This window comes from Phalangium opilio, unplaced genomic scaffold (genome assembly GCF_054372755.1).
Source record: "Phalangium opilio isolate 3A_F unplaced genomic scaffold, DU_Popi_V2 ptg000060l_1, whole genome shotgun sequence".
Lineage (NCBI taxonomy): Eukaryota > Metazoa > Arthropoda > Arachnida > Opiliones > Phalangiidae > Phalangium > Phalangium opilio.
The window spans coordinates 3,825,818-3,840,388 of NW_028324177.1; the positions used below are offsets into that span (position 1 = coordinate 3,825,818).

Consider the following 14,571-nt stretch of genomic DNA (forward strand, 5'->3'; position numbering starts at 1 on the left):
AAAACCTAAAATTAAATTTTATTCCACTAACATATTTCGTCTATAATATCCAAATCAACTTTTCTATACAAAGCTTCTGCATTTTGAGCAGTGTTGGTGCATTTTTTAACAATAACATTTTTCATATTTACACTGGTGAGCTTTCCTGCAGCTAAATATTTCATCTGGCTAAAAATGCTTTCTGCAGCCGAGCCATTGATTCGAATAGGGTAAACATAAAAACCTGGGTTTCTGGAGCACATATCCTTGATAAATTCAACAAAACCATAAACCGCTATCCTTAGCAATTCAAATGTTTGCCATGCCAGAAATTTTTTGTTTGCTGTCAGTTTTTCACCAAGCCTTTCGGAGGCCCACTGTCCAAAATATTTTAATCCAGCTAACATTGACTTTACTGGATCAGATTCTAGGGAATCATATCAAAGATCATATTACAGGCATTAAGGTAATCGTAACTAGCTATTACAGTATCTTTATCAGAAGGAATTTTACCATTCATTGGATTAGCATATCCATAAAGCTCGGCTAATACAGGGTTCTGCTGCATGATGCGAGCGGGAGTGACATTAAGTTTGGTCCAGGAGTCCCTTTCAATATGAGATTGACGCAATCCTTTAACTTGTGCTAGCTCGTCACATTCTCTCCTATCGTCTTCTCTTTTTTTCATGTCTTTAATCTGCTGCCAGCCACATCTAACACCTTTTGCAGTGAAATCCCTGGTTCCTTCCTCCTGGGAATGATGAAGGGCATTTATGTTGTTCTTCAACTGGTGGCTGGGACGTATTATCCAATGCACGTAGCGGTCAATGATAAATGGATTTTTAAATTTAGGTATAATTCTAAAGTCATATTTCTCATTTCTGCTCTCTGATTATGGTATGTGTTCGCTCGTAACACCAAAACTTTGGCGTAAAGAAGATAACTTGGAAGAACCACCGTCGCATACAAGAACCATTGTTTCTATCCAGACAGTGTTTAAGGCCCTTATACAGCGCATAATTGTATTGGAATTAACAGAATGGTATACTAGCTTAGCAAACATGAAATATGGTCCAATAATATCAATTTTGGTAATTGCTGCACTCCGGAGGAACTGCAAAACATACTCAGCTTCAAGAACGATCGGTTCTTTGAATCTTTGTAAAGAACTTCCAATCTCTCGAATCTAAATGAGCACCAACGTATTGATCGTTTTTGAGAGTTTCAAATCAATTTGCCTCTTAATTTACCTCTTCAAAAATAAGGATGCCTTCTTTGGGAGGTTTAGCGTGTTCTGGGTATTTTTCACTATGCACCTCAAATCTGTCAGCTTGAGACTGTAAAACTTTAAGTCAATGCCCTGGTCACTTGGGATTTTCCTAGCCTTTGCCCTAAGAGTATGCACGCTTGGTAATTCGAATATTTCAAATGCAACTGGAGAACGACAAAATATGCTCTGGGCTATTTGGTACGTGAGTGGACTCCAGCGATTTCCTTTCGAACCTTTTTTTGCAAATTTCTTGATCTTTCATGAAACCATTCTGCTCAGTGTGTTGAGTATCCATTTTCAACGCCTTTCTCAATGCTATACCTAACATTTTATTCTTAGAAGAGGCCTCCACAAATAAGTTTTCGATGTCAGTCTGTCCCCTTTCTTTCATTGCCGCTACAGCTTCAAGCATTTCACGATGTAGGGTATCATTTTATGAAGGTTCGCTTCAACTAACTTCTTTTCTAAATCTTGGAGTTTCTTTCTTAACCAACTACGACACTGCCTATTTTCTTTAATATTTTCCTTCTAGATTGTGTTGTTAAAAAACTGATTTTATACCTAGAATTTGATAAGGTTCTTTTGAATTTCCGGACAGGAGTTATATTTTCGTTTTTACCTCTCCGTGTGACGTAGTCCAGGAGAGGATCTGTCTGTCTATCTGTCTGTCTGTCCGCTGTTACACCCACGTGACCGCGTTCGCAGATTGCGTATCGGAGCAAACGTGTTCCCAATTTCCGGACCGCATTGACAGTTCACAGAAATTCGGAAAATTGTATTTCTCTCCGTTGGCTACTCTATACTTGAGTTCTCACACCACCATGTTTGGCCTTCGTCCATCCCACATGAACACCAGTGTGGTACTTTTCTGGCTTCCAACACCATCATCTTCTGTTCTTTGTCAATCCCACATTGACACCAGTCTGCACTTGCTTCTAACACCACCATGTTTGGTCTTCGTCCATCCCACATGGACACCAGTCTGTGCATACTGGCTTCTAATCACCACCATCTTCTGGTCTTCGTCCATTCCACTTGGACACCAATCTGTATCATTGGCTTCTACTCCATTATCATCGTATGGTTATTTGGTTATAGGATATACGCGGTGATCAGTTAGGGTTACGAGAAACGTCTAGCCTCCCTAAGGTGGGATCGGCCACCAAAGGTTTTCGCAATTGCGCTTTTTTCTTACTAGGGCTGTTCGATACTACTCGATGCCAACTTGGTATCGAGTACTTCAGTCTTTCGATACCGGTATCGAGTACCGTTTTTGGGATCCGATACTGGTATCGAGTACTTTCGAAAAATCCGAAGCATCGAGTACTTTATCCCCCTATCTTTTCCCCCTGGAATCGAAGGAAGGTTTATTTTTGAAACTTGCGGCCAATCATTTGCTTTATATTTTAACACGTGAATTTTTCTCTCGTCGACATAGTTTAGTCTCTATACTCCATCCCTAGAGTAGACTGACGTCAGACGTAGCTTCTTCAACCATAGCCCATTCGATCGCGCACAAAACGACGCAAGCTGCTCGTGCTATAGAATCCCGTTCAAAGAGTTGGATTTACATATATAAGCGCGACTTTTGAAGAAAATTCGGAGTAACCGAAAATTAATATTAAGTTCTATAGGAGGAGGTATGTTTTTTGGCCAGTTCCTTCGTTCTTTTGACACAAACGACCTGAAATTTAACTTAGACGCGTTTCCACGTGTTTTTATTATACTTAAAAGGATTCTAGCTTTCTAGAGTGGATATTGTTTTATAAAAATTATTTTCCAAAGTCTAAATGTCCAGAAATTTTACTCTGAGGTGTGATGCAATCTATTTTATTATATTCCAAAGGATTCAAGCTTTCGTACCGAACTTAAAAGGCGTACAGAAAATTTATGTGAATAGCTCTAACTAAATTAAAATCACATCTTAAAAATTAGATTAAAGAAATTTAAATTAAATGTTAAAATATTGCAGCAATGGTTTTCCGAGAAAAAAAACTAATTACAAAGCTTATTATAATTAAATACGCAAAATCTATCATAGGTGGCGCTTTAAAAAAAAGTACTCGATACTTTGGGTATCGAGTATTTTTTTCTCCGATACCGATACCCGGTATCGAATACAATATTCAGTACTCGATACCGGTATCGATACCAAAAATCTTCGATACTCCCAGCATTATTTCTTACTATTATAAGGGAAACAATTTCCATATATATACCAAAATTTTAAAAGAATCGGGTAAGAGGGGTACGCTTCAATTTAAACGTCAATATTAGCAAAGTTTGAGAAGATAATAGGTATAACTATATTTTAAACGATTTAACTATTATTAATGTTAATTATTGAAGAATAAAATAATTATAAATAATTATATTTATTTAAATATTAAAGATAAACCTCTCGTGCAAAGAGAGAGATTATCATTGCCTCCTATATCTACCAAGGCCCGTGCATTGTGATAAATTTCATTCATTGTCTCCTATATCTATCAAGGCCCGTGCATTGTGATATATTTCATTCATTGCCTCCTATATCTATCAAGGCCCGTGCATTGCGATATATTTTTCAAAACAACAACAAAATTGGGAAGCTCCTTTCAGAGACATAATAATTTCTGTTCTCTGTATATGAAATGAAAATATGGATAATATTGCGCTCCTTCTTTAACGGTATGAATCCTTGCCTGTCTATTAATATTTTACGTAGGAGTTATACGTTTTTAGCGAAGTCTAGATAGGATAAACATAAGCGAGATCATTTCGGAAAAAAATACTGCTTCCACTAATGGGTTTATACTCCTTGTTACTGTTGTATAGAGTAATCATGATAAAAGCTTAAAAAATTACGAGAGGATAGACCTTTTTTATCCTCTTGCTTTATTCTTAATGAGAATATGAAACATTTATTTTGTATCAAAAAATATTTTTTGGTGCTGAGATTGCTTTAGAAAAATCCAAACGATTGGGCATTGGTAAAAAAGACATGTGTAAGCTATTTGCAGAGATGATAATTGTTTTACATGTTTTAAATAAGACTGAAGCTTCCACTATTGTGTTTATGCTCCTTGTTTGTTTGACTGAAAACCATCTAGGTGTAGATAACAGCCAGACAAAAATTTCAAAAATATATATTTTAAATCTAATCAGATACGCCCACCTAGTTGAAAATAGACCTTTAAAATTTGCGGGAGCCATTCTAGAGAATTTTTCTTTGCTTGTAGGTTGTCAATTTATCTAAAAGTAAATATTTGTGTTTGGAAGTTGGATATTAAGTCAAATTAAGTGGTTGTAAAGAGCCAGCAGGTTTTTTCCGCTTCTTTTTGTGTGTATTTGATTTTTGTATGTAAAATGGAGGAAGATAATGTTGAGGGTAAGGATGAAATGCGGAAGCGCAAAGCTCGGGAAAGGATGGGGGCAGAAAGGTCGACGTTTTCATTGGATTTTTAAGTTTGTATAATCTTCTCGACACGGAGAGGTAAAATTTTGGTTTTCCCAACTTGTTTTATTTTAGCTGGACCACTAACTTACTCATTTTTCTCTAAGAACATGCCATCCGCTTTACCTTCGCTTCGACAGGTCAGGCGATACCTATTCGAAGATCGAATACCGATTAAAGAAGGCGAAATTAGAGTAAAAGCATTATTAGACCATATTAAGCGGTACAAAGTGCCACACAAATGTGTTTCTATAAGTGAAGATGGGACGCGGATTTGTGAAAGAATTGATTACGACCAAAGTACAAATAGTTGCGTAGGTTTTGTGAAACCACTCAAGAGTAACGGCTTCCCCAATGAAAAAAACCATGATTTTATCATCCTACGATCGTGTCAAAGAGTATTTCAAAAAAACCAAAGGCCAGCACTGTTTATGTCTACGTCGCGCAACCGTTACATCCCAACACTCCGTCAATTTGTTTGTGCATAAAAGGGACTGATAATAAGTTTTTTAATATAGACGTGACTAACAGGTGGAGATTTTTAATTTCGGCATGCTCAAAAGTAGGAATAACAGTTATGTCCTTTGCCAGTGATGGAGACCCGAGGCTCCTCAAGGCAATGGTAAATGAGTCGAGGATCTTTGATAAAATCTTCACGGAAAACTCCTTACAGTTTTCGAGTGACTGGGATTGGTACCTAGGAATTAAAATGGGCCGCCCTTTTTTACCATATTGAAGCAAAACTTCGGAGTAGGATGCTTAAACCTTCTGTCGTGTTGCCTATGGGATGTGAAATCTGTTCAGTTTCGCACCTCAAAATATTGGTAACTTCCTGTTCGAAAGCCGAACACGGACTGAATGACAGCGATTTAAGTCCGAAAGACAAACAAAATTTTGCTTCAGTTGAACGAATGATGTCCCATACTACCGAAAAGATTTTATTGGAAAAGGTTCCCAACAGTAAAGGAACCTTTTTATACTTGAAGATAATGAGAGCAATTACGAGATCTTTCTTGAACAAAGAAATATCTCTAATAGAGCGAATACAAGACATGTGGTGGGCATATTTTGTTTTACGATTTTGGAGATACTGGACTGAAAATTCTGAGTTTTATAATTTGATGGATAACTTTATAACATCCAAGTGTTATACTTGCATTGAGCTCAACGCACACAGTCTTATCACCCAATGTTTGACGACAAATGACGGGAAGAAAACTTTGCAACCCCACCTCATTGGATCTCAACCATGCGAGAAGACATTTAGGGCAGCGAGAAGTATGTCAACCGTCTTCTCAACCATAACAAACTTCTCACTTCTGGAACTTTTAAATCGCGTGCATCGACTTGACGTGCAGGTTCAGTTAGGTTGCGAAGATATTTTCATATTTCCAAAACAAAAAAAAGATGGTAAACGCTTTGCGGAACAATCCTCTTCAAGCGACTTTTTGATACCTACGGCCAGAGAAATATCCGAAGCCATTCAAGGGGCTAGATTAATAGCCATAGAATCGGTTTCTTTACTTGGAAAGGGAGAAGTGGCCGTCGTATCAGATAAAGAGCTGGTCAAAACTGTATTTCATAAGCCATCAAAAATCAAGAGAAAAACTGTTTCACCACTGGCGACCCAGAGACATTTCTTAGATGACGACGAAGACATTTCCACTGACGTACCCATCACCACCTATAGAAGAAACGGCTGAAGATGACCCCAGTGGTCTCGCAGAATATTTGTAAACTATAGTTCTAGGCGCAACTAATGGTGGCGGTCTTAAGTTTGCAAAGAAATTAGATGAAAGCGGATGCACATCCCTTCCACAATATGAACTTGTAAATCAAAAGACTGAAGGAAGCAACTTGAACCAAAGACTTAGTGAAGCGTCACCATTTACAGAATTTATAATTAACGATAAAACTGTTCATATAAGGAAGAAAACGGCTTTATGGTTGTTAAACTCCACCGAAAATCTATCAAATGATAGGCTCCTTCGCGTGAGAGACCAATGTGCAACCGCAGTTACCGGAACTCCCAGCGATTTTAATAGATACGAGATATCCACAAAATCAGAAACCGTGCATATAGGCGATCTCTGTGCTTTTAAGTACGAAAAGAATTTTCTGATATACATAATTCTTCAGTTCTCCTATTTAATTGGTAAAACGAGAGTTTAAGTAGAAGTTACTCAAGTACATATGCTAACTTAAAAGACTCGAAAAAAATTGGTGTCCTGTGTAATTGGTATGAACCAACCGATTTTAAAGCAGGATCATCAGGTCAATCAAAACTGAAGATTTGTGATACTTTAAGTTACGGATATTTCGAATTAAAAAATTGCATATGTTCATTTCCCGATAGTAGCTTTCCATACGTTGGTTTTGACATGTATTTAGAGAGGAGAGTTGGGGGAAGTGGCGAAATTCTTTAAAAAATAAATTCGGTTTGATTTGACAACTACTTGACATTTTTTAGTTCTAATCTATACTTAATCTAATTCTATTCAGTTGAAAGCTCGAAACCATACTAAAAATACTAAATTAGTACATTCTCATAGCAAAACTTCGTTCTTATTTTTGCACACGCCATCTGGCGGAGCAAAAATTTTAGTCCCTAAACGGGACAATTGACGAGGGAGAAGCCACTCGGCAATAAAGTCTTTCTGAGAAATTAAAGAATGGCTTTGATATCTTTTCCAATGGATAATTGTTTGATGTTGATATTTTCGTTTCATTGATTTTAAATAAATTGGTATTGACATCGGTTAATTTACGATATTGGCCAATTGATCATCACTAATAGTTTAAATAATTTCAATTAAACGGTTCAAAACCTTCAGGAAAAGCTAAGTTTTATAATGAATAAAATTCTAATTTTAAAGTAATATATTAATTTATCGTAGGTAACTAATTTACTGCCTTAGTGTAATTTATGCTGAAATAAAAACATGCAATGAAAGAGGAAGTGACGTACATTTGGGTAAGTTTTTCGCGGGAGATTCAAATGTTGATTTGGGTTAAAGAAATAAGAGAATAATTTGAGACAAAATTCTTGGAACTTTCTTTTCGACAATATTTTTGTAAATAAATCAGCTAAATTATCGTTAGTGTTTACATATCCAATATTAAACAATCTTTTCGTTAAGCAATCGCGAATATAATGAAATTTTATATCTATATGTTTTGATCTGTTATTTTCTATACAAAAGGTTGTCACACTTGATAATTGGAAGATGCTCATCTCTCGCATTGCCAATGAGCTGTTCTATTTCCAATATGACACGATTGATCCACACAAGTTCTTTTGATGCTTCGGCCATGGCAACATATTCTGCCTCCATTGAGGAAAGCGCTACAACTGTTTGCTTAACTGATTTCCAGTATATGGGGCTCTCGCTGATGTTGACCAATAACCCACTTGTCGATTTCCGGTCATCAACATCTGAGGCCCATGATGAGTCGGAGTATACCTCTAAATTGAGCTTACTTGAAGGAATATATGTTAAGCTATACTCTGCGGTATCAAAGACATATTTCAATACATTTTCTAAATAAGTTAGATGCTTCTTCCCAGGACTTGACGTAAACCGTGACAAGCTTGATACAATGAACGCTATATCAGGTCTTGTATGTTGGGATAGGTAATTCAATGATCCTATTAATCTTCGATACGATTGTTCTATCGAGTCTGTAGTTGTGTGATTATCTTTCCTTGTTAAGATGATGTCCGTTGGAAGTGGAACTAGCAACTTCTTACTCGTTTCTTCAATCTTGAATTCCCCCTTGAGTTTCTCTATGTAATTCGCTTGATGTATTCGTAGCGAACCATTTTGTAGGAACTCAAATTCCACACCAAGGAAATAATGTAAATTTCCGAGAACCGTAAGCTCATAATGGTTATTGAGCAGTCGCGTAACATCATTCTTCTAGTGTTTTGGCCAAAATTATAATATCATCAACATATAATTAGTGCATCACATCCATAGGTGTATATACAATTACACGCTTTTAATCGCGTACATCCAAAGTTGAGTAATGTAGCGTCTAATTCAGAGAACCATTGTCTGCCACTCTGTTTTAGCCCATATAAGGCTCTTTTTAACTTCCATACCCAATCGTCCTTCCCGGGTTCCACAAATCCAATGGGTTGCGTTACATAGATGTCTTCGTCCAACTTGCCATATAAATAGGCTCCTTTTACATCGACCTGTATATGTACCCATCTCAAGCATACCACAAATATAAAAATGAACAATCGAACCAGTGTGAAGTTAACTACTGGAGCATAGGTATCGTAATAGTCTTGTCCCGCTTTCTAAGTAAATCCCCGAGCTACCAATCTTGCTCTATATCTGACAATCTTCCCTGATGCCTTACGCTTCACGTCAAAGACCCAGCGGCTTCCAATAATACTCCTATTATCTGGTCTCTCCACTAGTTCCCATACATTCCGTTCCTTTATAGTTGTTAGTTCTGTTTCCATAGCCTTTTTCCAATTCGCTTTTTCTTTACTGTTTGTAGCCTGTTCGAAGGTTGATGGAATTTCTATACAATGGGCTTCAATGACGTTTGGTGCAATTTACACTGTCGGCTTAAAATTAAAATCTTCGGGACTATATACTTCTCCCCTGTCTTGTAAGTATCTTCTCATTTCGTCCTGCAGCGGCAACCCAAAAAAGTAAAACATCAGGGGAAAACTATAGAATGCTTTAAATTCAGGGCTTTCACGTGTTTTCTAGTATATATTGAGGGGGTAGTAATCTGGTAATGCCAAAATCTTCTGTTATTTCATACACACCGATATCATAAGAATAAATAGACTTGACGAGACTAAACACAAACAAGTTGGGAAACCAAAATATTACCTCTCCGAGTCAAGAGGAGGACTACTAACAAACTTATTTACCCAGATATGGAAATGTTTTATCCTTAGACATTTTAAATAATCCTTGGGGGTAGTAACAAATTTTCTGTCTTGCCTTTCTGACTGGTTCACTTTACATACTTCACGTTCCAATGCCTTATTAACCATTTGCGCCACTCGTGAGGATGGTTTATATCCTAATTTATTGGGATATTTTCCCATTTTTGAAATCAAATAACGCTTATATTTAACCTGATCACAATGATCAGTTCTTCTATGTTTTAATTTGTTCATTCTTTAAAAGATTATCAAAGGCTTCTTCACATTTAGAAATTTTTTTAAAAGTGAATTTTAAACCAAGACAACATTATAAAATTGTGGCAGCCAAAATAGATTGATTTTCTACTTACTTTTTTGGTGGTGAAATTGGAAGGGTATTTAATGGAAGAATTTTTTTTTCGGGGTAGTGACAAATTTTCCGTCTTGCCTTTCCAACTGGTTCACTTTACATACTTCACGGCCCAATGCCTTATTAACCATTTGCGCGACTCGTGAGGATGGTTCATATCCTAATTTATTGGGATATTTTCCCATTTTTGAAATCAAATAACGCTTATATTTAACCTGATCACAATGATCAGTTCTTCTATGTTTTTATTTGTTCATTCTTTAAAAGATTATCAAAGGCTTCTTCACATTTAGAATTTTTTTTAAAAAGTGAATTTTAAACGAAGACAACATTATTAAATTGTGGCAGCCAAAATAGATTGATTTTCTACTTACTTCTTTGGTGGTGAAATTGGAAGGGTATACAATTGAAGAATTTTCTTCTTCGGTGTAGCAAGGATTATTTAAAATGTCTAAGGATAAAACGCAGAGGGGTAATATCGAAGGTAGATGTTCCAAACAGTACCTAGCGGGCGCAATCGGCAAACCGGAAAGCCATTTATTTCGAAGCGCCAACACGTGATCGGGTTCTTGAAAGTTTTGTCACTCTCGTCTGCTCTAGCAGATCTACTCAAACCTTGCCTATTAAACAAATGTAAACTCACCTCATATATTCTTGAACTGAATGTTTGCTTTAATCAAGGATTGTTGCTTTAATCTTCAAATAATATTAATAAACTTTTAGCCTTGGTCTTGTCTATTAATAAAATTAAGTTATGATCTTTAGAAACTCATCTCATTTTTGAACCTTGTTCTAAATTTTCTTAACGACCGTTAACAATTCGAACAAGAACTATACCGCATGCTTTCGAAAACTATTTCTTTTTCGTCTAAGCTTTCGCGATAATAAGATAGGTGGCGCCATATCGCTATTTTTTCCGTTTGACGCACCAAAACAGTAGGTGGAGAAGAGGGGGATGGGTTAAAATTTCGGAACAACTACAAAACATTGCCTTACTATAGAAATCTGTGTGTGCGTTTTATCTTTAGACATTTTAAATAATCCTTGCAGAGACGGGGTAGTAACCACTCTTAATGAGGCCGCTTAACTAAGGTATGATAATGATTTAAAACGATTTTCATGTTATAATAAAAGAAATAAGAGAGATTAAGCATACCCATACCCCTTACGGGTACATATGTGTAGGACATACATTGGCGGTCACTATACTTTCCTTCCTATGGGAGTTTACATTATGCAATAACTAAACATGACGATCATGCGGAATCTATTTTCTAAAAATAATTTTAACGATTTGTGAAGTCTTCACTGTTAAAAAAAAGGTATTTTGAAGGTACTACAAAATACGTCCGCGACCTTTTTAGTACCCATGAACGTATTCTATTAGTTGTCTCACAGTGCGGGTATTAAATGATTTCGAAAAAGGTATTTTGGGAAAATAAGGTATGTAATGAAACCTTTTAGAGTTTCAGCGCTTCTAGCGGTATTTTATCGTACCCTGGATGTAGAAAAGGACTTAATAGATCCCGTTAGAGGGATTTTTTAGCTCCGGCCTGCTGATTATTTCTAACACTACTAGAGTAAAGTAAAATACATGATATAATGCTTCTAGCCCAAATTCTCTAACACTGCTCACATCACCATTAGCACTAGTAATGACAGCGCAGAAGGAATCTCTGTTGGAATATTATATATAAGCATAAAGAAAAGTTTCGGTTAGGTTTAGGTTTATGTTTTCCACTTAATAGGGTAGTGGTTTTCTACCCGATATTTAAATTTCACTCGCAAGCATCCTAGCTAGTGGTTTTTCTTAAATATTTAAATAGATATAATTAAAATTAATTATTTTCTTCTACAGTTATGTACATAAGCATACGTTACATCATTTAAATGTGGTACAATTATGATATAAGGTATACATAATTAATATAAAGGTTTGAATCCGAGCGTACGCCTTGAGTCCCCATTCAGAAAATATCCATGAATATGTGACCCTCAATTACTATTATAATGTAACAGTGCCACACCTTCCTTAACAAGGGGTAAGCAAAACTTGGGGAAATCTATAGCGGTTGATCCCTTGCTTATAGGGATGTTAACTTCCCAGAAAAAAACCGGTTTTCGGTTAACCGGTATATTTAAATGGCCGGTTTAACCGATTCAAAAAACTGGACAAAAAAACCGGATTATCAAAAACCGGTTTTTAACCGGTCGTTTATGATAAATGTTGAAAAATGCGATACTCCAACGTAAACTCAAAGACCAAATATAAAGTAATATCTTTCCCATATACGGCAACGTCATAACCCTCTATCTCTTACCTTAGTGATATCCCCTCTCCCCTTCCCTTCCGGGGGCAAATAGTATTCTCTAGTACAAAGTTGCTCCTAACGTAGAGGATACACAGTTCACTCCCCCTCTCAACCTAAATTATTCTATTAGTACCGATTAGTTAGTACGTATTCCTGTTAGTACCAATAGGTGTTAAGTAATGCCGTTTTCCATTGGCATTCTAGAATAGGCCAATGAAAAATTACTCGATAGATGGAGTAATTTTCTTGGAGTGAGAACGAAAGTTCCTTTAAAATTGCATTATACGCATCTATGTCTCCTTTGATATTACTCCATGGTGGTAGATTGTTAGCAGCCAACCGAAGCTAAGTAACATTAAGTGACGGAAATGGAAAACTTTTAATTCTGTGAATTAAAAAAACCGATTCGGTTTTCGGTTTTCATTTTAAAAAACCGGTTAAAACCGAAGAATTAAAAAACCGGTAAAAACCGGTGCTCCGGGATTGAAAAAACCGGTTTTCGGTTAAACCGGGCGGTTTTTGACATCCCTACTTGCTTACTTTCATGATCCTGCAAGCCTACAGCACAGACACTAAAAGGCGAGATGGATGGCAAAATTTTACACTCGTACTGCGAGCCTACAGCGTAAAAGACGAGATGGAAGGCAAAATTTACCCTCGCGTCTTTCCGTCTCAGTAACATCGAAGTTGTCTATTGCCTACCTTGTCTGAGAATGATTCAAGCCCGTGGTAATTAAGGAAAAGCTTACCGGTTTCAAATGTGCCGCCAATATTTCTGATGGCGCGAAAATATAATTTAGACCTGTTCGTGGGTTTTATTTGACACCTAATTCGGTAGCTCAAAATACCTTTAAAAGTATATTTTTTAACCTTTTTGAGTATTAACAGGTACCCTTTTCGGTAATAAGGAGTACCTTTCAAAATTTTAAAGTATTATTCTGACCTTTGTTGCCTTGTTCGGGTTTAAATGATACCTATTTCGGTATCACAAAATACCTTGTAGTCCTCAAAAATACCTTGATAAAGAGGTATTTTAGAGTACCTTTACACAACGGTATTTTGTAGTACCTTTATAGGTACGTCTGGGGATGCATCGAAAAATACCTTTAAAGGTACTAGACAGTACGGTTATTTTTTACGGCCTGGTTCCCACTTGGCGAATAAAAGTACGCGAAATAATTTATCGCTGAGCGAAATTTCTTGGCGATAATTTATTCGCCAGAGCCTCCGTTCCCATTTGGCGCGAATTTTGAACCGATCGATCGGGCGCGCGCGCGAAATTTATTTTAAGCTAACGTTAAGCCTATTATTCTTTTCGTACGGCTTGAAAGTGGAAAACATAAATTATGAAAATGCTGCAAGGTTGAATTTAACGCTAATTAACATAATGTTAATTTACACTGTTTATAACAAATTCATCGCTTCGAAAGCTAGACGCTTTTGGGTTAGGGACATATTTCGCAAAAGGCCTGAACAAGGTTATTTTAAAAATCTCATTCGGGAAATGAGAGAAGGTGACCGTGAAAGCTTCTTCAGGTAAGAAATAATGAAATATCAGAACTTGAATTCGGATTCTATAAAGTTTTATTTCTGAATAGATTTTTCAGGATGTCACCTGAACAGTTTGATACTATATTAACCTTGATAAAGCCAAAGATAGAAAAAAAGAATACTAGGTTCCGAGAAGCTGTTTCTGCTGATGAAAGACTGGCTCTCACCCTACGGTAGTTATGGGTAATTGTAAGTTTTAGCTAACCTGTAAGTTATACACGTAATTCTGTCATTAGGTTTCTAGCTAGCGGTGATACGCAAGTTAGCCTCTCCTTTGGTTTTCGGCTAGAAAGATCAACAATATGCAAAATAATAAAAGAAACGTGTCAAGGAATGTGGGAGGTTCTTTCTCCTACATACCTACAATTTCCCAAGTCAATTAATGAGTGGCTCGAGATAGCACCTGGTTTTGAGGATACATGGGATTTACCACATTGTCTGGGAGCAATAGATGGAAAACATGTACAAATCGAATGTCCAGCTAAAACTGGCTCGAAATTTTTCAATTACAAGGGCACATTCAGTATAATTCTCATGGGCTTATGCGACTCCCATTATCGGTTCAAAATGGTTGATATCGGCAATTTCGGAAGCCAGAGTGATGCGGGGGTATTTTCTCTTTCTAATTTCGGAATTAAGCTACGCAATAAGAAACTAAATCTACCATAAGAAAGCGTAATGCCCAATTCGGAACTCAAATGAGTGAACTCATTTCCGAAGCTATCTTGCGCTTGTTGGTGGAACTTTTAGGGGCAT

General features: G+C 36.6%; 1 long non-coding RNA gene across 1 annotated transcript; it reads right to left on the reverse strand.

Moving 5' to 3' along the window:
- Positions 1-11,833: 11,833 nt before the first annotated feature.
- On the reverse strand, positions 11,834-13,008 carry LOC149666691 (uncharacterized). Its single transcript, XR_016368280.1, has 3 exons — positions 12,967-13,008; positions 12,805-12,882; positions 11,834-11,954 (listed from the first exon to the last, which is right to left on the reverse strand). It is a non-coding gene; the product is annotated as an uncharacterized LOC149666691 (long non-coding RNA).
- Between the last annotated feature and the right edge of the window lie 1,563 nt (positions 13,009-14,571).